Source organism: Macaca thibetana, chromosome 10 (assembly GCF_024542745.1).
Source record: "Macaca thibetana thibetana isolate TM-01 chromosome 10, ASM2454274v1, whole genome shotgun sequence".
Taxonomy (NCBI): domain Eukaryota; kingdom Metazoa; phylum Chordata; class Mammalia; order Primates; family Cercopithecidae; genus Macaca; species Macaca thibetana.
Window position 1 is genome coordinate 84,295,200 of NC_065587.1, and position 20,554 is coordinate 84,315,753.

The 20,554-nt window shown below is 41.5% G+C and overlaps 1 protein-coding gene across 9 annotated transcripts in view; it reads left to right on the forward strand.

Moving 5' to 3' along the window:
- Positions 1-20,554, forward strand: part of MACROD2 (mono-ADP ribosylhydrolase 2) — a 2,111,745-nt gene that overhangs the window by 1,659,480 nt on the left and 431,711 nt on the right. The window lies entirely within an intron of this gene.

Consider the following 20,554-nt stretch of genomic DNA (forward strand, 5'->3'; position numbering starts at 1 on the left):
CTGCACTCCAGCCTGAGCAACAGTGTGAGACTCTGTCTCAAAAAAATAAAAGAGTTGAGGTCAAGGAGGAAGGATGACCACATCCCACTTCCCCAGCTTTACACCTACGAAAAGCACAAACTGGCAAAGGGGAAAGGCTTCAACTTCAAAACATGTTTGAAGTTTCAATTATTATATAGTAATCAACATTCTAAATTTTGTGAAATACTGTATCTAGTGACTTAAAGTATCTTTAAGACATTTCATTTCCTAAGCATGACCAGTAAAGTTATGGACTGCTCAGAACTTTTTTAAGAAGTAGGGAAGAATGCCTTTCTCTAAGCACTTTTCTTCAGGGGATGGTGGGAGACCAAAATCCAGTTGCTTTGTTCCATCCCACGAGTTGTGTCTGTTGCATGTAGGTGTAATACCCTCGGATGTCCGACTGAGGTTATCCTGCCAACCCACCAGTCTGTGCTTCTGATCTTGCCAGTCTGGTAACTGCTGTCAGAGTGTGGTGCTAATAAGACCTAGAAGGTGAGATCCCAGGATTCTAAAGACTAGTCAGTTATCTGCAATGTACATTTTGCAATGTGAACTGGGCAGAAGAATAGGGGTTGGGTCAGGGCACTAGAGGGAAGAAGATAAGCTCAAAGTGGGTGCCCTTCCTATCACCTTAGGGCCTGACAAAAATTATTTCCCATGCTCACTGAAACAAAGGTTGAAGTTAATATCCTTTACTAGGGTTTCCAGATCAACCTTGCCATCCAATAAAAATACAGGACACTCTGTGTTTACGTATAAGCATGTCCTAAATATCACATGGAAATTCATACTACAAAATCAGTCATTGTTTACCTGAAATTCCAATTTCACTGGGTGTCCTGAATTGTAACTGGCAGCCCTAAGCAAATCCTCTCCCTCTTCTGCATAATGGGATCACATGTATACCATTATTTCTTTAAAAATGCCCAGTGCTGCAGCCATCAATATCTGCAATGATCCTAGTCTCCACATCAACGTCTGGCATACATTGTCTGATACCAGTCAAGAGAACAGTTTAAAGTGTTTAAATTGAGGCCAGGCACGGTGGCTCACACCTGTAATCCCAGCACTTTGGGAGGCCGAGGCAGGCGGATCACGAGGTCAGGAGATCGAGACCATCCCTGGCCAACATGGTGAAACCCCGTCTCTACTAAAATACAAAAAAAAAAAAAAAATTTAAAAATTAGCTGGACATAGTGGAGCATGCCTGTAGTCCCAGCCACGTGGGAGGCTGAGGCAGGGGAATCACTTGAACTCGGGAAGCAGAGGTTGCAGCGAGCCGAGATCGCGCCACTGCACTCCAGCCTGGCAACAGAGCAAGACTCTATCTCAAAAAAAAAAAAAAAAAAAAAAAAAAAAGTGTTTAAATTGAAACCATCCCAGATATTCAGGCCTGTGATCCTTTTACCGCTGCCCTTTACACGAAACAGTGGTCAAACACAAATAATTGTTCTTGAGTAACTTTTCTGCCAAGCTGGAAAACTTCCAGCCGTGTCGTCTTGGACAAGCCACTTCACCTCCCTGAGTTCTCATCACCTGTAAATTGCTAATATTAAACTCCTAATGAGAACCAAATAAGCTAATGAAGGGGAATTAGCATGCAACACCATTAAAGTCCTTACAAATGTCACTACATAGCAATGATGTAGGAACCAATATGTCTACATTTTAAAATTTTTCTGTTGGTATTCAGTTTTCACATACAAACACACAAATGCATGAACGTTACTTTCTAAGGTAACACACAACTCCAGAGGACCTGAATCCCTGATGAATTCAAGCTTAGCCAGGGTTATTAGAACCACAACAGAACGCCAATTAATCAGTTCAGATGCCTTCTCCATGAAATCCTTTTCCAGAACCCCCTCTAAATATCCAGACCCTTTAAATCCCTCTGTCATTTCCTTTGGCTGCCAACTCTAGGATGGGCACACAATTGGAGAAAGATCTCAAAGATGATAAGAAAAGAGGAAGAAAGAGTGGACAAGGAAAAGCTGCAAATCAGAGCTCAATATGCAGCCCTCAGTGGTGCACCCTTCCCCTCACCTGGAAGCAGTGCAAGTGGTTAATAGCCGTTATTCTTGGGGACTTGGCAATTCTCCACACTCCTCAGGCCAGTACATACTAAGCCACTGGAGCGAGGCAGGCCTCTCTCTCTAGGTGACATGCTGCTGGGCACCAAGACCCCTGGGACAGGTTCCAGAAGTTTGTTTTTACTGGTTTCAGCACTCATTCCACATTTGCATCTTCCAAGTTCTGGCAACCTGTCTTTACCTCCTTTTTAATTCATTCATTTTTGCTGTTGTTTTTGTTGTTCCAGCTAACAAGATATAAGAAAAGGCCATTTGATCTTAATTTTGTATTGCTCATTATCAGTTCTCTTTTAATCATTTTCTTACAATTTTCATCAAAAAAGTTACTTGTAAAACCCAGGAAGAAAAGCCCTTCATATCTCCCCACCCTCCCCTTCTTCTTTCTCTATCTCTTTTGATGACAAAGTGGCAAGTGACTTCCCAGAGAGCTTTAGGAAATCTAACCAAATGACAAAATAGTTGTGTGATGTCCAATATACTGAATAAATGTCTTACAAAAAAAACCTTTAGCAAAAAGCCTGGGGAGGAAGGTAACGGCGTTTTAAAAAATCAGAAGCTCAGAAGAGACAAGCACTGCTTGATGAGCACTTGAGCTGAACACTGTAAGCTAATGCGAGCAATCAGCAGGTTTGTGGAGAATATGCTGATATCTGCAGAAAAAAAAATGCAGTGGCAGAGGAGAGCTTACGGATAAACACGGGAGCTCAAAAATAGATATATTATTGCTAGAAAAACCTTGACATTTTGACCATCTTTTATGTTGCAACTAGAAGGGAAATACAGAGTCCAGTTCTTACAACTGAATATCCTTCTGGTAATAAATTCGTTCTAAATGTTGTTTCAGAAGTCCTCTACGTGACACTCCATCACATAGCAAATTAGCCAGGCAACCCCTCATTAATAAGAATAGTTAACCGTAAGAACCAACCAGAAACATACATTAATAACATTTAAAATGTAAATGAGGAATGCAACACAGGAAGGTAACTCAATTCGGGATCCGTTATTTGTTACCTTCTGTTGAGCATTCTCACTACTGACTCTCTCAGCCTCACTGAGGTTCCATTTGTCAGCCCCTCTTATTGGCAAAGGAGCTGTCTATGGAACTGTCCAAGTGGTGTAGGGCTCATCTTTTCACACCTCTCAGGAGTTCCTCTGTAGATGTTTCTTGTAAAGGCTGCATTTCTTTCTTTCCTTCTGCAGAAAGCCTGAACAGTTCAAAACACCTCCACTTAAATGTGTGCACCCATTCAACCATCCCAAATGGCATATACTCTTTTAGTGAACCTTGGCTAAAATGAACAAAAAAGAAAATTTAAGTTTCCATCTTCATGCAAAAAAAAAAAAAAATCATACTTTGTGCTTATAGAGATGATAATGAAAGGTATGATTTAATAGTTGTTTATTGGATATTGATACTCACCCATCCCTGGATGAGAGTTCTTCAAGGCCTGCTATCCAGTGATTGACGATCACCTTACTATTAGTTTATTGACTCTGACTCTCCAGGTAACAATAATAAAGCAACAAATATTCTGACCCTCAAGCATGACTCATTTATGCTTTTAATTCAAGTTTAACATGGTGAACCAGGTAAATTTGTTTAAAAGTGAACTTGAGGCTGGGCGTGGTGGCTCACGCCTGTAATCCCAGCACTTTGGGAGGCCGAGGCGGGTGGATCACGAGGTCAGGAGATCGAGACCATCCCTGGCCAACAGGGTGAAACCCCGTCTCTACTAAAAATACAAAAACTTAGCTGGACGTGGTGGCACGCACCTGTAATCCCAGCTACTCGGGAGGCTGAAGCAGGAGAATTGCTTGAATCCAGGAGGTGGAGGTTCCAATGAGCCAAGATTGTGCCACTGCACTCCAGTCTGGGCGACAGAGCGAGACTTGGTCTCAAAAAAAAAAAAAAAAAGAACTTGAACTGTTTGAATTCTTCAATCATTACTGAATCACTAAAAATAATGTGATGGATGCCAGGATACACTGTCTAGATCCCTCACTGAAGAATGTGGAACCCAGCCTCCTGCCATGGTGGAAGTGTTAAGCTGGAGCTACCAGCCTCTATAGGGACTGACTTAGCTAAAGAAAGCCCAAGGTTGTATCCCCATTCTAGGTGGCCCACATCTGATGACCAATCAACCCACGAGAACAAAGGCCTGGCCCGTTAGCTTCAACTCAGCACAGCTCTGAAAGGTCATGCTTATTTCAGACTTTCATCAAGTTGAGTTCTGTCTCCTTTGAGACTGTCACACTTTGACTTCAATCCTCTGCCCAGTTTCACTTCCCTCCTTTCCCTTCTAAGGGTGTTGATCTCAAGAGCACTTCCTCATTATCTTTCTGCATGCAAATCTTCATTTCAGAGTCTGCTTTCTGGAGAACCCAAACTTCAGTAGCTACTTCATTTTGTTTTAGACTATTGACTTAACACACAGACCTAGTGAGTTTCTTTATTAGCCCAGGATCTATGAAGAATGTGCTAAATAATACTCTTTCCTTCCAAAAGCATCATACAAGTTGTTCACAGTTTTATCCAGAAAACAGAAGCCTCTTGAGGAGAGGGTAGTGGAAAATGAGTTTGATAAGAGAAGAGGAGTCTAGGATAAAAATACCTGTGTAATGAGGGCAGAAGTGAGACTACTAGGAAAGTAGACGTATACATAAGATATTTCCTTCAACTACCTAATGATTGTTGGTAACTCTGGCATTTTACTTCCTGCAGTGGAATGAGGTCTCTATTAATGGCCACCCTTTGGGAGTTCTTATAGATTTTTTTTTAATATGTACCAGAAAATTTAACCAATGCCCATTTTCTTAAAAAAAATCTATCCTATTTCTTGCTTGTGTTTCTGTCTAAAAATTGCATTGGTGTAAGTGTGGGTGTGAGTGAGGATGTATGAGGGGGAGGCTTTATTTATAGTGTGTCTTTCAGAGCCTACAGCCACTTCTAATTGAAACACAATAATAAATATGACTAGATCAAAGAAATGTTAATATTATCTGTGGAGCTTCCTTATTTAGACTTTGAAACACTCATTAATTTTCTTTCATTCATATCCAGAATATCAAATCAAGATCTACAAGAAACAGGCTGGTGTGGTGGCTCATGCTTGTAATCCCAGCACTTTGGGAGGCCAAGGCAGGTGGATCCTTTGAGGTCAGGAGTTTGAGACCAGCCTGGTCAACATGGTGAAACCCCATCTCTACTAAAAATATTTTTTTAAAAAATTAGCCAGGTGTGGTGGTGCACACCTATAGTACCATCTACTCGGGAAGCTGAGGCAGGAGAATCGCTTCAACCAGGGTGGTGGGGGTTGCAGTGAGCCAGAGATTGTGCCACTTCGCTCTAGCCTGGGTGACAGAATGAGATGTCTCCAAAAAAAAAAAAAAAAAAAAAAAAAAAGATCCAAGGGAAATAACCACAAATGTATTCATAGAATTCATATATAAATTGCAATCTGGATGGAGGAAAGAGGAAGGAATGAAACTTACACTAAAGGCAGTTAAATATTTCATAATAGATGCAGGAGCCGTAGGCTTTTTCACCTTTTACCATTTGTGAAATCCATTTTATCCAGTATTGCACGAAAAATCACTACACTAGTTAGCATAAAAGGAAAACAGAAGAGAATTTCACCAAGCCTCTCAAATGAGAAGCCAACAAAGATGTTCAACCTGCAGACTTTTAGAGGACATCAAAGATCAAAGGTTTGCCCAGGAATGTTTTCCTGGAGTGTCTTTAATTGTTTAAAAAAATGTATTGAACAATATGTGTTCTGGAATTGTACTTTGGAATAACTCATCACTATTGAAAATTAGTGGTCATCCTCTATTCCTTGTTATTTCCAAGCTTGGTGTCTGATTCCTAACTCCAGTAGAGTCCAGAATTGATGTCCTGTTTATAAGCTAGCTTTCTGCATCCCACTGCTTCTACTAGATTGACAAGATGAGGCACCTTAGATCCACTGTGGAAGTATATATACCACATGGGCTACTATTAAGGCATGAGTATAGAAAGTGGAAATGGCCCAAACTAGAGAGGTGCACAGAGTTTTGGCATCCACAAACTCAGTGCAGAGGAGGAAGGATTGATCATATGAGCTTATTTGGTTCCCTTCTTTTCTCCGTCCTCCTTCTTTGCATCTTTTCTCACCCTGACTTTTAACCCTGGCTGTGCAACAAAATTACCAATTCAGTTTTTTTATTTGCCTTTTTTTTTTTTTTTTAAGAATGCCTGTGCTCAAGCACTGAAACAATTTCTGGGAATGGAGCCTGAACAGCTTTATTTGTAAAAAGCGCCACAGGCAATTCTATAGCAGGGCCAGATTTGAGACGCACAGAGCTCTCCTATCCAAAAGTAAAGCACCAATGGACAAGAGGACCAAATGGGACGTGCTGAGTTGTAGGCCACAAATTGTCATCCATCTCCATTAAGTGATACCACAGAATTTGTACACCACCCCTCAGAGTCATCATTAACTTCCCAAGAATGCCACAATGTTCTGAGGGAGGCAGATACATGCCGCCAACATATGAGAACATTCTTGGTGAAATACGATTTGGGGTTCCTGGTTCTTCTGGGGTTTCTGAAGTCTTTATGACACAGGAAAGTCTGTGCTATAGGGACATTAATAACTCCTTAATAACTAGTTATCTTAGATTTGCATATTTCTGTTATAAATCTCAACAATTATGGTGAAATAATTTCATAACACATTTCAAAAGTATCCGCCCTTCTTTGCCTTTAGCCGTTCATGTTAATTTTTAAGTAGTGACCCTTTACAATTTCTCACCCAAATCTGGCCTTTTGGAAACAGCTATAAACAGATACACCATGGATGGAGTTTTACTGGCAAAAGGCATTTTTTTTTTAAATTCCCATATGTTCCTTTAAGTGATTTTTGTTCTTTGAAACTAAAAAGCATATGTCGAATGATTTTTTCCTCACACTAATATGACTTTTCAGACCCTTACCAGGTCTCTTAAATCTTTTCACTTTCTTCTTTTTTCATCTACCTGCAAGGCAACTTATGTGTAGTCCATGACTTGATCTCTTTTATTCCCTTTGTATGAGGAGAAAATGTGCCTGGATGGAAAGTCATGAGTCTTCCTCTCTCTGAGCACTCTTGACTCTCTTGTCTTGGGACATCACTCTTTGTAATATAGATTTTTTTTTCATGATTTCCCACAGTTGCCAGAGACAGATGCAAAATGAAAAGAGGGTATTGATTCTCTTTCTTTTGTGGGGCATAGACTATTTCAGATAACTTCAGTTAGAAAAAACAGGATGTAAGTGTGTGTGTTTGTGTGTGTGTGTGTGTGTGTGTGTGTGTATCAGGGTTGGTTCTCAAGCCTGATTTTTCTTTTGGAGTAAATCAATGTTGGGCCCAAAAAGCAAAACCAAATAGAATAAACAAAATAAACAAACTAACAATTACCTGCTAGCTAAGAACATGAACTCTGTAATCACGTGAGCTCACATAACATGTATAAGTTTGAAAATACCTATTTGGAAAAATCTGGTGAAAACTTGGTTCTAATTTAGAAGCAGTAGTTCTAATGAGTTTTGTGTATAAGAAATAGGTGTGTCTTAGTCCATATTTTATGACATGGACATTGTTGTCTAGAGCTTCCTGAAACTCACTTTCCATTATGTCTGCTAAAAACATTCCCTATTTCTTATACCATGTCAGACCTTCCTTGTGTCATTCAAGGTATCTTATATTTCTGTTTCTAAATTACAGGTAAATCACGATGCTTGCTGGTATCTCTTCACAGATGTTCCACTGTCACATCGATTCAGCATATAACACAGTGAACTGATTACATACTCCCTTAATTTTACTTCCCAGATACTTGTCAACCTGTCTCTCCCCTTCTCTACTTTTAATGCCTTTGTTTGGATTTTTGTAATGTCTCATTTGCTCTATTGCAAATGCTTCTGGCTTAGTTTCTCTGCCTCTAGTCTCATACCCTCCAAATCTATTCTCCACCTGTATGAGCCATCTAAAAAAGGCAGATTCACCTTGATACTTTTTCACTTCAATTTTTCAGTGTCTCAGTTGCCTCTTTAGCAGAACATATAAGGATTTGGATGGCCCCACTCTCGAGTCGACTTCTCTAGGCAAATCTAACCATCCCCGATTCAGACGCTAGGCTTCTAAGTTCTCACACACGTCAGGCTGTTTCCTGCCTCTCCTCCTGGCTTGCTTCTGCCTCCAGCTGGGATGCTGTTTTTTTCTTCGTAAGTTGATTAGTTGGTGTTCGTTTTTCAGGACGGAACACAGGTTTCAGCCTTCCTGTGGTTCTGGGCTTTTTACCTCTCTAACCCTCCAAGGCCTCCTGAAGATTTCTCTGTGCAACACTTGCCACATTAAATCATATGGTATTTGTGTCCCCACCCACTAATTTTACTGTTGAGAACAGTGCCATGACAACTTCATCTCACCAGTCCTAGCATGAAGCCACAAGTACATGCTCAATAAAAACTTTGCAAATGCTTAATCCAGAAGGAAACTTATAGATTAACTAGTGGAATGACTTTATTTCAAAAACTGGGTAACTGGCCAGGCGCAGTGGCTAATGCCTGTAATCCCAGCACTTTGGGAGGCCGAGGCAGGCTAATCACCTGAGGTCAGAAGTTCAAGACCAGCCTGACCAACATGGAGAAACCCTGTCTCTACTAAAAATACAAAATTAGCTGGGCGTGGTGGCGCATGCCTTTAATCCCAACTACTCAGGAGGCTGAGGCAGGAGAATCGCTTGAACGCGGGAGGCGGAGGTTGCGGTTAGCCAAGATCGCACCATTGCACTCCAGCCTAGGCAACGAGAGTGAAACTCCATCTCAAAAAAAAAAAAAAAAAAAAAAAAAAAAAAAATTGGGAAATTAAGACTGGGCATGGTGGCTCATGCCTGTTATCCCAGCACTTTGGGAGGCCAAAGGGGGACAATTGCTTGAGGCCAGGAGTTCACGATCAGCCTAAGCAACATAGCAAGACCTAATTGCTACCAACAAAACAAAAGCAATGGGAAACTAAACTACAAGAAACTGAAATAACATGTCAGAGGCTAAATGTGAATTTGTAGCTAAGTTGAAACTGGGGCCCAGATATCCCCATTGCCTTCTGACACATTTTATTTTGAGTTGTATAATTTGGCGTATTCATGAGAAACATTGTTAATTTGATTATATTAATTTCCCCTAATTAGATTTGCTTGGGAAACTGCAGAGATGCTCAGTTCTTTCCTATTCAGAGAGACCCAAGAGTTTGATACTTTTCAGCCATTGGCCATTTCATCCTGCATCTATTCTGCTCTTAATGGTACTCTAAATAGCTTATTTTGCAATCTTAAAAATCTCATGCATTAGGTCAATAAAGATGTTTGTTTGTTTATTTATCTATTTATTTTTTGAGACGAAGTCTCGCTCTGTCTCCCAGGCTGGAGTGCAATGGCACTATCTTGGCTCACTGCAACCTCTGCCTCCCAGGATCAAGCGATTCTCCCACCTTGGCCTCCTGAGTAGCTGGGATTGCAGGTGCTCACCACCACGCCCAGATAATTTTTGTATTTGTATTAGAGACGGGGTTTCACCCTGTTGATCAGGCTGGTCTCGAACTCCTGACCTCAGGTGATCTACACACTTCGGCCTCCCAAAGTGCTGGGATTACAGGTGTGAGTCACCACACCTGACTGCAATAAAGATGTTTCTATAAGCCAAACTCATTGTAATTCTGTGTGATACATTAATTCAGATGGTATTATGTTTGCTAACTAAAATCAATATCCAGAGATGGAATTCAAGAAATGTCATAAGAGTTGGGAAAAAAAATAGTGCAATTGATATTTTGGTACGACTTAGCCATGGCTTAACCCATCTCAATACAGCCACATGATTCTTCTCCTAGCACAGCTACTGAGGGAAGAGGAATATAAGGAATTCTCTGCTTCACATACTGGTTACAGGGCATGATATTCTTTAACTTTGTAGATTGCAATATATAAACTTGTGTCTTGGTTATATGTGCATTATTGTCACAAATTTGTGATAATGTCCTGTATCTTCTCCCTCTTTTACCTCTGTGATTATATTTTTCAAATGTGCACTCTCTCCCTGTCACCTCCGTGGGAAGAGCGTTTTCTTGCACCATTAAGCCTTGTGCTTGGCCACAGGACACAACTTGGTCAATGGAATGTCAGCAGACATAATGTAAACACAGGCTTTAAATGCCTTTATCTCTTATGCCTCACCATGGCCAATGAAAGACCTTTCTCTGGGTAGCTGTTATTTCCTCACCCTTGTTCTAGGAAGAGCATGCGTGGAAAGACCTAGACCAACCAGCATCAAGGAGCCAAGCCCAGCTGGACCTCAGATTGAAGCAGTTTCCCAGACAAGCCTAACCCAGATCAACCAACCACTAAGTGACCCACAGAGGCAAGAATTGACACATTTAAGTCATTGACTTTTGAGTGATTTGTCTTACAGCCAGCTGATTCAACTCCTCCCTACTAGGCTACACAGTTAAAAAACCTTAGGCCTTTTGCATAATTGATGCTAGGACACTTGCTTCTTCTGCTGGTCTTCACTTCCTTCTCTTTTGCTGCTGTCTTAGGCTTTTTGAAATCCTGTTTAACTTTAGATACCTTTGCTTGTGTTCTTTTAAGTTTCTTTTCTTCAATTTCTTTTTATTTTCTTTCTCCTTTACCTGATCTGCTACTTCTCCTGGAATCGTTGCTTTTTTATGTTATATTTTATTTCTGCTTTTATCTTTTGCTGCCCCCCTAAATGGTTTTAATTTATAATTTCTCTCCCCTTATGTGCCTGCTGCAGCCCATTCTGGGCTCTTCTTTTTGTTTCTGCCTCTACCCAGTCCTTGTGGGATGATCTCCCAGCTACATCCTGCTGTTCTTTCACCTGCTCTATTCCTCCAGAAGCAGAAAGGCAGACTTAACAAATGATCTGAAATCCTCCCCTTGAGAATTCCACTTTGCTTTCTGGCTCCAGTGACCCACCCACCCCCAAGTGCTCTGGGATGGAGCTCATTAATTACACTCCCTTTAGGTTACCCTGTCTTGAACAGAGGGAAAGAAAGAGAGACAGTGGATAGGGAAGGTGAGAGGAGGAAGAACTTGGGAATCTTATGAATGGTATCTTTGTTTTCTGAAATGAGAGTTGGAGAAAACAAGGCATACGGTGCATTCATTGTTTTAGAACTGAGAAACAAGCTCCTGTTCGTCTTGCCAAAAATTTCAAATGCATATGATTCCTCTCCATTAGCTCACAGCAATATTGGAAATATATTTGACTAAGCTGGAACACACCATCAGCCCGAGATGCCCAGAGGCAGCTCAATACAGCCATCCATATGCTTCTCTGAGTTAATTTGGAATACAGAGAATTCAGTATCCAAACTGTCCCCATGAACATTTGTAAAATCCTGCCCATGTGAGTGGAAGGTGATTTGTACCACCACATGCAAGCTCTCAAGAATGCCGGAGGACTGTGTCATGATGGAATGCAAAGGAACGATGGGAGGTATTGAGACCTGCAACTCTTAACTGCTACTGTTGTCATTGGTTTGATCATATTGCTTTATGGAATTTCTGATTTCTCAATGCTTTATTAAAGGATCAGCAGGGGTCAGGCAGCTGTAGTGTAAATTATATCATTGCAGCCACCACAAATGTATATAATGGCCCTCGGTCCCTTACCAGCCCTCTCAGGAGATACAGATTGACCATAGATACTCAATTCACAGGCAGAAAGTCCCAGAACGTGCTATTACTTCCTTCTATAGCATCATAGTCTGTGCATTCTTCTATAGCTTATCCCAGGCAATGAATTGCATTGAATATTGCTGTGTGTAATATTTCTTCTTCTGTCTCCCTTTTGCTAGCACTCCTGGAAATAGCTGAAGCACAGGACAAATACATTGCAAAATTACTTTAAGAATTTCACTTAACGTAAACTGCTCCCTAGCTCATATTTTAAACATGAAGTGGGTAGATTGAACTTCTGTTTGCTGGGCAACTTCAGTATGTTACCCATCTACTTCTCCCACAACCATTGCCACTTTATTTCTTCCCTTCCTGGACACAATCTTAGTTTCCTAGAGCACCACAAACTGCAAGGCTTAAAATAACAGAAATGTATTCTGTCAGTTTAGGAGGCCAAAAGTCTGGAATCAAGGTGTTGGCAGGGTTGATTGCTTGCAGAGGCTCTGAGGGAGAGTTCATTCCTTGCTTCTCTCCTAGCTTTTGATGGCCGTCGGCAACCCTGGGTGTTCCTGGACTTGTGGCTGCATAACTCCCATCTCCGCCTTAGACTTCACATGGCTCTCTCCTCTGTTTCTTCTCCTTTTCTTTCTCTTACAGGGGCACTTACCATTGGGTCTTGGATCCACCCAGAGATGCATCCAGGATGATCTATCTTAGCATAATAACATTTGCAAAGGCCCTTTTTCCAAACATGGCTGCAGTCACAGGTTCCAGCTGGACATATTTTGGGAGACCACCATTCAACCTACTACAGGCATCTCGTGTAGGCATCCTGCCTGCAGCTCTCGGTATTCTCCGCATTTACCATGTGCTTTGGATTTGGAGTTGACCAGAAATATCTCCTCACCTCCACTGCAGCCTGTTCTTCAACCTCTGAATTGGTGTTGGCAGTGGAAAACCACTGGACCAGTAAAAATAATTGCGTTTCTGGCCTGGCTGTGGCCTCATAGAGAAGGCAGAAGAGAATCAGATGCTCTCTCTCATTTCAGGCTATTCAGATGACTGGGACTTTCACTGACTCACTTCATCTTGTGCTTTTCTTTTTATGTCTTTTAACCAAAAAGCTTATTTATTTATTTATTTATTTATTTATTTATTTTGCCCCCAGTGAGCAAAGTCCACTCTGTCCTCTCAGTCTGCCAATAGCCATGAATCATGGTTGCTATTTTGCAATCCTAAGAGACTCATGTCAGTCTGTACAGCTAAGAGCACACTGCTCATTCATGGAGAGCCTGCTGTATGTGCAGACACTGCACATGATGTGAATTGTGCCTTATTTAGTCCTTGTAACAAACCTTACGGTAGATAGCAATGCTTCATTTTACAGGTGAAATAACTGAGTCTCAAAGAAGTTACCCACCTCCCTGCAAAAATGCCCAAAGATAACACAATGGCAGTCACGATTAGAAGCCTGCCCTCTGATTCTGCCACCAACCTGTGTCCATTGGCATCCAGCCTCCTCTGCACATCATTCACTCACGTGCTAACTTGGCATATATGCTCTGGCCATTTTTTATACCTATGGTTTTCTCACCAAGGTTGTTAATAAACATCCTGCATGCTTGCCAAGCACCTACCGGGTGCCTAGTCTATTCTTCTACTTCCAGTTGGTGTGCATGAAGGACCGTATAGGTATCTTAGTAGAGTAGGTGCTGGTCACAGTCCCATGGGAATGAATATGCCGGCTAACATCCCTCTGATGTTCTCTTGTAATTCATTACCAGTGACTCTGATTATTCCCTCACTATGACACCCTCAGCACTTACAAGCTAAGGTGGTGCTGTATTCGTTTGTTCTTGTTGAAATACGACTCCATAATTGCTTCTAAACAATTTTATTTATACATCTATTGTAGGCAGAAATCTAAATCTAGCAATTTAAGCCATTACTAGATGATGTCTATAAGGCTCTGAGCAAATTCCTGGGAGCTGGGCATGCAGTGGGGATTGGGCATCCTAGATCAACACGCATTTGTGTGTATGTCTATATAACAAAGCACCTTTTAATGAGGCCAGGGCTTTTTTCTTGTATTTATGCCCTAGTTCTCCATCCTCCCACCACCACCAGGCAACACGCGTGTTGCAGTACGGCCCACAAGGAGCTAACGTAATGGTGACCGACTGGTGGAGTCGATTTTCATACAGTTTTTGAGAACGAAGCAGATATTGAAGCCACAGCACACTATGGGTTCATTTGCTACCTTAGGAAATGAAACCCATTGCTTTAATTCCAGGAGGAGTTCGTCTTATTTCAAATTCTAGAGTACAGCCAATACAGCTATAGCAAGAGTCTGCCATGCCACGCCGGCTCGTGGTCGTTACCTCTTGGCTGTTGCCCAAATCTGAACATTATCTTGTCCCCAAGACTTTCCTTCTGGCCTGGTTAGAAAAATGTTCTAATCTAATTGTCTGCCTCTATTGCGTCGACTCTTCTGGGAGATAATGGTCCCTGATGCTGTTCCACATCCTCACTTTTAGCTAACTTTGCATAATGCACATTACATTATCTCTGTCTTCTCCCATTAAGGCCTGCAAAATCATGGGCGATTGATTAAGCCTGAGACTAGGCTAGAAATTTCTTTTGCAATGAAGCTCTTTCAGGAGTAACATTTTTTAAAAAACATATTCATAGGACACGTAGCAAAATAAATGAGACCGCAGACCTCCACGTTCTGCAGAAGAAATGCTCTGCTGCCACCAAAGCTTTAGCTATTCATCAGGGGCAGTGGAATTAGAATCACAGAAGTTGCAATATTGTAAGAGAGAATGAATAGAAACGATGGCTCTGTTGTTTTCCTGTAGTCGTTTTTAAAATGGTCTGTAGACTGTGCCTCCGGACAGAAAGGATGAATGCAGAGAAGAGAAAATTTTACACATTTCTGTTAAACATCTTAGGCTTCCAGCTGTAGAAAATAGGACTGCTTCTTTTGAGAGAAGTGTGTCTAGTGCATTTTCCCATCGCTTACTAATAAAACAGGATAGACAGACTGACAGGCTGCCTGAAAAGCAGCCTCGCAGTGGAAGGACAGCATGATCACACATTTCAGGCTGGACACGGGAGCCAAGAGACTGTCATTTAATAAGTGGATGAAGAAATCATTTTCCCTATGGCAAAAAGAGAGAAAAATATTCAGCTGCATCTCTATAACTCTATCAGGTTAAAATGAATATGTTAAGAGAATTAAGCTGCACCTACTTTATTAGTGTGACAGTGCCCTGGCTAGTTGGCTATATTAAAATGACAGACACAGTGACCCTGCTGAACTCTTCATGGTGATAGGCAGTCAAAAAATAATGGCTTTGTAGTTCTGCATCCGCTCAGATCTTTCCAGATTTGCTAACATGACCAACGTCTTTGTCTACTTATTATGACAGCTTGTTCTCTCCTGATTTGGGTCTTTATTGGCATGTGAGCATGGCAGCATTATATTTTGGCATGTCTGTATAATACTACAGAAATCACCTTACTTCAAACTTAATTCGGTGCCTGTCCTTCCTGCCTTGAAAAAGGTGGATAGCAGTATAATGCTTAAACATCAAACCTTCATTTTTTCTCTCCCTATGAACTCTAAAATCATTTTAATTGAAACAAGAAGGTTGTTGCCCCCTGTATTAGCATATGGTGTTTTTTCTTTGTATCAATCACCACGTTAAGAATTTTAAGATATCATCCCATTAAAGCTTTACAATAACCATGAAAGCTATTTATAATGACCTATTCCACTGATAAGAGGATGGAAGCTTCCAGAAGTTAATCTGGCATAAGGCCACTTGGCTGGGATTCGAATCCAGTCTTTTTTGACTTGGAAATATTTGTGGTTCCACCCAATCTAAGGCTGCCTTCACACAGTGTAATTTGCCTCTTAGCGACCCTGTTGAAAAGAATGTAGAAGGGTGGAAAATCTGACCATGTTATCTTAAAATTGATAAGTTGGCTGAATACAGAGGCATACAGACTGACAATCCAAATGGCAAGGATTGCTGACCTGCTGCTATCATGGTTCTATAGAGCCACTTACTATTTTTGACTGCACCTTAGACCTATGGGAGCAGGTGGTGTCAATGAGGGATGGGACGAAGGGGTAAAACTTCTTTCTAAAGTAGGATTACGGCAATAACCCAGACTCACAGGTGTAACTTGCTGCTTTTCAGTTGTCCACAGGAAAACCAGTTTAAGTCAGTTCATTCCTGCTGTGTGATCTTGAAAAGTCACCTTAGTTACCTTAATTATTTCCATATTCTGTTGCACCTAACATCATGCCAAACAAATAGGAAACACGCAACAAATGGTAGATTTAGATGATTCTCTTCTTGTCTATTATCTATTCTATTATCCATTTGTTATTCATACAAGTGAAAATAAGTATTACACCTTTCTTGATAATTTTCTCCCATAACCAGTTCCCCTGGTTACTCCCATTGCTTGCTGTATTTCCCAGCTTCTAAAACCCATATTTCTTTCCACATTTGGAAAATCCTGGAATTGCAATTCATTTTATAATTGGAGTAAAGGGAAGCATGCCAGCTCCCCAGAATGGCATCACCTGTGAAGGTGTGCTCCAAGCCACGTGTTCAAGGTATCTCTTCTTCTGATTGTCAACTCAGGTCACATACGTCTGAATTTTATCTGAAATTGGAATCACTACCTATCGCTAAATATACCACATGCCCCATTACAATAAAAAAAGTATTGTATACAAAATGGATTGTCAAGGGACTGAAAATCCAAGTAAAGACAGTAGACATAAAGAATTGCAAAGCTTGAGGAGACTGTTGTATCTTAAGGAACCAGGACTCAGATACTCTTGGTTTTGATAACATGCAGAATAATGGGTGATAACTTTTTTATTAAGTTTCTAAGATCTCTGTCAAACTAATATATTCATGTCTCTATTCAAGAGAAAAAAAAAACTTTTTATATTTCTGCCAGATAATTCTTACTTCTTGCTTTAAAAATAAAATTGTGCATACGTCTCTTTTTAGCACATTCCCTGTTCCTCTTAGGTAACGTTGTCTCTGCTTTGCTGAGATGCTTTCTGATCCCGTTTGTGGTGTATGCAGTGTATGGGGAATGGCCCCTAAACATGCCTTTCCTGAATTCCTTATTTGCTGCTGACCTTCCTCCATCCCGAAAGTGTAGCCAAGGTGAAGGCCTCAGGGTTCTGAGGAGACAACAGCACCCAATCTACACCAAGCTCTACTGAAAACACAGGCATGCTCGTGTCATCAGAATATTGAAATGCTGACCAGGACAGAGGAGCTTTTGAAGAAAGAGTCTAAGGTCGCATCCGCAACCTGAGTGAATTCACCCCCTCTCCATGTGAAGAGAGAGAGAAACTTCTGCACACTGTTAACCTAGATGTGAAATAAGAATTTTCACAGGTGAAAAACCATTTCCAGGTTTTCATAGGGTCGAGTTGATAAGGTGGGAATTTCTAGTTTTTCATTCAGGAAAAATCTGGAGTAGTGGTCACAAAAGGTATGTTGTCCTCTCAATGCCTCAGGGTGAGAGGGAGGACACCTTCATCAGAGCTGAGGGAGGGACTCCTGTGGGGACGCCCATGGAGATTTCTAGATAGCATCCAGAGATCATCTGTGATTGAGCCAGCACTCGACACTAGCAGCACAGGAACCCAGACCAGTGAAGGTATGAGCAGAAGAGGCCAGCCAAGAAGTGACCACAGCCCACACACTACCACACCCACCATGGTCCAGGGGCCTGCGTTGGACTGAGGAGTGTCCTGTTCTTTCCCAATTCCACTTTGAAGCCCTCACACACAAAAAACAGACATTTATCCCTCCCTGCCACTGCCAGATGACAGGTGCAAAATTAGAAATGGGACCCAGAGAAGAAGGCAGGGAGGCACCTGTGAGAAGCATGAGGGAGCCTGAGATGCACATTTTGAACTGCAGTGTAAAAGTATAGTAATATATTAATTTGAATGAAACTCCCAGGAGAGACTATTGTAAACCAGGAGTGACTGAAAACAAATTTGGTTACTAAATGGAATAAACAAGTTGTTGGCTCCAGGCAGACTGTAGGCCAAAGTGGAAAGCTGGTATCGGTTATGAGTAAAAGTGAGGGCAGCCTCCTTGGTGTACACCCCTGGTGGGTGGAGTTTGTCTCCCACTCCATAAATTCCCCATTCTGTATTTACTTATTTATTTATTTATTTTTTTTTTTTTTTTTGAGACAGAGTCTCGCTGCGTCACCCAGGCTGGAGTGCAGTGGTGCGATATTGGCTCACTGCAACCTCAGTCTCCTGGGTTCAAGCGATTCTCCTGCCTCAGCCTCCGTGGTAGCTGGGATTACAGGCGTGTACCACGATGCCCAGCTAATTTTTGTATTTTTAATAGAGACAGGGTTTTGCTATGTTGGCCAGGCTGGTCTCGAACTCCTGACCTCAGGTGATCCACCCTCCTTGGCCTCCCAGAGTGCTAGGATTATAGGCGTGAGCCACCGTGCCCAGCCAGCTCCCCATTCTTTATGATAATGTGGGGTTGTATCAAAGAAGAAGTTCAAAGAAGAGTTCCTTTACATTTGGGCTGAAACCTACTCTTGGACCTTCACCTGGTAGCTCATTAGTGTTAACCTAAGAACTCCGTTTCTCACCTGAACAGGCCTGTTGCTCTGGTAAACTCCCTAGGACATGACTGCTCTGTCTGCCCTTCCATACCTCTAGATGCTGGCTTGGATTGTTCTTCACCCTGAATTGCCTGGTTCTAACTTTAATTCCATCTCAAATTGGATTTCCTCTCTTGCCTCTATACAGTCTTCTCTACTATCCCTCATGCTAGTAAAATTCCTCTCCCAGTTCTAACTAGTGTTGATAGGCCCATATGGTATTCTGGACTTTGTCACTGAAAATCCTGAAATTCTTTGCTTCAGTCATTTGCAGTGATTCAGGTTTATGGAGCCTCTCATGTTACACATGGCTACTAGAGTGGTGTACCCATATGGGGTTCAATTTCCTAACTCCCTTCTCCCTGACTGCTAATGCTTTTCCATCTGTTCAGGCTGGGCACTTCAGATCTCAAACACAATTTGTTAGTATCCATCTCCTTAGCTGTGGTAGAACAGCGACTTCTCCAGGGATGTTTCTGGGTTCGAGACTAATGTTCCATTTACCACATCTCAAGATCCTGTTCCTGTTTTGCAGAATAATCTCTGCTGTACTGTTTTTGTTTTTGTTGTTGTTGTTTTTCAAGTTACCAGGCTTTGTGCTCTTTTTCCCTGTAGTTTTTCTACTGTGTTTATCTGTTGTTTCCTACTAATCTATGCTGAGAGTCAGTTGGTCTAGTGTGCATAATTCAAATGTGGTTCGACAGCACAGGGACACAACAGACATGATTAGATCATTCATGTTGAGATCAGGAAGGATGGGGAAAAAATTTGATTTGGGGCTTGGGGAGCACAGTTAAAGTTTTTCCAGGATAGCCAAGGAGGATTTATAGTAATTTTTAAAAATTGTGTCAGGCCAATAAAGTTTATGAATTACATCCCGTCACAAAACTTAGATTGAAAACTGATCCAACAATGGCTAATAGCTGGAAAGAAAATGGTTACCCTATGTTTCAAAACAAAAGTAGAGGTTCAGTTGAACTGATAAATATGAATGTGTTTATACAGACAGGTGAACATAAGTTTTCAGTTTGGGGGAAAAGGCAAAGTATACACATCCCATATATTCATGGCCAGAGAATTCTATCTTTTTCATCATTCATTCATTTCATAAATAGTAGGTATAGGCATATCAACTATGTGCCAGGCACTGTGATAAGCCCTGGGGTTACAGAAATAGGAGACATGGCTTTTGGTCTCTTGTTCGGAAACAGAATAGCTTCAGGCTGTGTAGTGCAACAGTGGTCTTCTGTGCTGGTTGTGTTAGGTAGGGAAGGTGGGGGCGGAGAGGAAGTTTGGGGAAGGCTGTCTAGAAATAATGATAGCTGACTGAATATTGAAGGGTGGGGACAGGGTTTTAGGAACAAAGAACAATTGATGCAGGCATGAAAAACAAGCAACACTTAACGGAACATGAGGGTATAGAAGGGAGGATGAGTGAAACAGGGCAGGTAGGATGGGCACAGATCGAGATGGGTGTTCTTGGATGTGGTAAGAGATTCAGATTAGTTCTCTGATGTCTCTAGAAGGCCATCATTAATCTTCTTTTTTTTTTGTTTTTTTCTGGTGGGGTTTATTTCAAACACTGAAAAAGTCCTTTGGGCTCTTGGGGCTCCCCACACTCATGGTTCCTTTCCCCACAACTCACTGCCCTTCTCCCAACAGAAAATCTATTTCAAGGACAGTATGTTTTCTAAACTGAACAATTAACATTGTGTGCTCAGCTAACTCTGCAGAACCAGTGGAGCTGTTTGCATCTGTCTATACAGATTGAGTTTCTTTCATCTCACACCGGGTCTCCAGCCACATGGAAACAAGGCAGTTATCTGCAAAGCTGAACTAGATCTCATCTCTAGTCGACTCCACTTCCTCCTCTCATGTTTATCCCACACTAGCCTCGTGGTTAAGAAGGAGGACCATCAGGAATGTTTTTATCAACTCCAAGCTCTGATTCATATTCCTCCAAATCTCTCATCCCACCCTCCCAACCCTACCCCCAAGATTTCATTGAGATTTCTCCCAACAGTTATTTGGAA